This window comes from Mus caroli, chromosome 17, assembly GCF_900094665.2.
Source record: "Mus caroli chromosome 17, CAROLI_EIJ_v1.1, whole genome shotgun sequence".
NCBI classification, from domain to species: domain Eukaryota; kingdom Metazoa; phylum Chordata; class Mammalia; order Rodentia; family Muridae; genus Mus; species Mus caroli.
In genome coordinates, this window is record NC_034586.1 from 13470499 (window position 1) to 13472526 (window position 2028).

Here is a 2028-nt window from a genome sequence, read left to right on the forward strand (position 1 = left end):
TTCTTTAAGAAAAAAGAGCTGATAAACAGCCTTAGCCAAGGAGAATCTAATCAGTCCACTGCTCTCTTCCTCATGATCAACTCATGCCTGCTTATATTCTGTTTCCTATCCATCCACAGCTCAATATCAGTGGTGAGACATCGGAGATTTTATAGTTGGTTTGAGAGGTAATATTTCTCTTTCATAATCTGTAGAAGTATGCTTTCCATAAGGAACATTCTGCATAGATTCAGATTTACTTTATTAACCCTATAATATAGAAGATGATGTTGGATCTGAGTAACAGTGCTATAAACTGCACCTACATCTGAGAAACTCTCTTTGTTGAAATGTTTCAGGTGCTACCAAGATGGAAGACAACTCCTCCATCCCTCTGAATGGATCAGAAGTGTTGTTCTATGAATCTACCAACTCCACAGTTCTATGGATCATCTCAGTCATAGTCCTCTCGATACCCTTTATCCTCAGTGTGCTAGGTAATGGGCTCGTGATTTGGATGGCAGGGCTCTGAATGATTCACACTGTGACCACTATCTGTTATATGACCCTGGTTTTGAGTGACTTCTCTTTTATAGCTACGCTACCACTCCATATCATCTCAATGATCATGAGAGGAAAATGGCTTTTTGGTTGGTTCCTCTGCAAATTTGTTCACAGCATTGTGCACATAAATCTTTTTCTAAGTGTGTTCCTAATCACTATTATTGCCACAGATCGGTGTATTTGTGTCCTGCATCCAGTATGGTCTCAGAATTCCTGAACTGTGAATCTGGCCAGAAAAGTGGTTGTTGGAGCTTGAATTTTTGCTCTACTGCTTACCTTGCCAGATTTACTCTTCTTGACTACAGTAAGAGATGCAAGAGGAGACATGTACTGTACATGTAACTTTGAATCCTGGGTTGCAAACCATGAAGAACAATTAAAAGTATTCTTTACTGTGAACACAGCTGCAGAAATCATCCAGTTTATTGTTGGTTTCAGCCTGCCAATGTCCTTCATTGCCATCTGCTATGGATTCATGGCTACAAAGATCTACAGAAGTGACTTTGTGAATTGCACCCGTCCCTTACGTGTCCTCATGTCTGTATAAGCTTCATTTTTGTCTGTTGGTTCCCTTTTCACTTAATTATGCCTTTAGGCAACATCTGGAAATTGGAGACACCAGAAAGCATTCACACATTGGTGAACCCAGCAAGCATCCTGGCCACATTCAACAGCTGCCTCAACCCAATACTCTATGTATTCCAGGGTCAAGAATTTAGAGACAGACTGATCCATTCCCTGTCGGCCAGTCTAGAGAGGGCCCTGAGGGAAGAGTAGGCCCTGAGGGAAGACTCATCCCTCAGCAATTGTCGAAGTTTGGCCTTTTGCTATCAATAGTAATGCTAAGTGTGTGCTCCTAACACCTGGTTGTCCCAGAGATGAGAGATTCCCCATATAAGGCACTAAGTGACCATGCTCCATAGATATTTCTGTTGGTAAATAAAAATGCCAACAGCCAATAGCTGGGTAGAAGAGACATAGGTAGGGTTTAGGATTCTTGGACTTGGGGCTGTAAGAGCCAGGAGGGGAAGAAGGGTACAGTAGGGGGAAAGAGAAACTGGCACGTGTTATGAGTCAAGAGAGAACATGGCCATATGTGCTGGCCAGTTAGAGTTAAGAGAAGCCCAAATAAAACATAGTAATACTTCAGGGTTATCTATAGGAAAGTAGATTCTAACAGATCTCATAGAGAGTAGTATCTGCTCCTCCCTTGTGTTGTTTAAGGCTTATTTTAAATATAAAGGTTGTATGTCTTTTATCAGGGTACATAAATAAACACAGGATAAAAATATCAGGGTGGGGTTAAATAAATTTCTACAAGCTATGACTAAGGCAATGGCAGTATCCCTAGAGGTCATGGGGATGCTTTCTGTGCCACCCTAGTCTCACTTTCCTTCTCATGCTACCTTGCACAACAGTGTTTTGAGTATAAATCTGGTAAAAAAAATTCTTTGACCTTTAGTTTGACAGAAAAAATATAAATGA

At 40.9% G+C, this 2028-nt stretch overlaps 1 pseudogene; it reads left to right on the plus strand.

Moving 5' to 3' along the window:
- Window positions 1-349: 349 nt before the first annotated feature.
- On the plus strand, window positions 350-1320 carry LOC110284276 (annotated as a pseudogene).
- The last annotated feature ends 708 nt before the right edge of the window (window positions 1321-2028 follow it).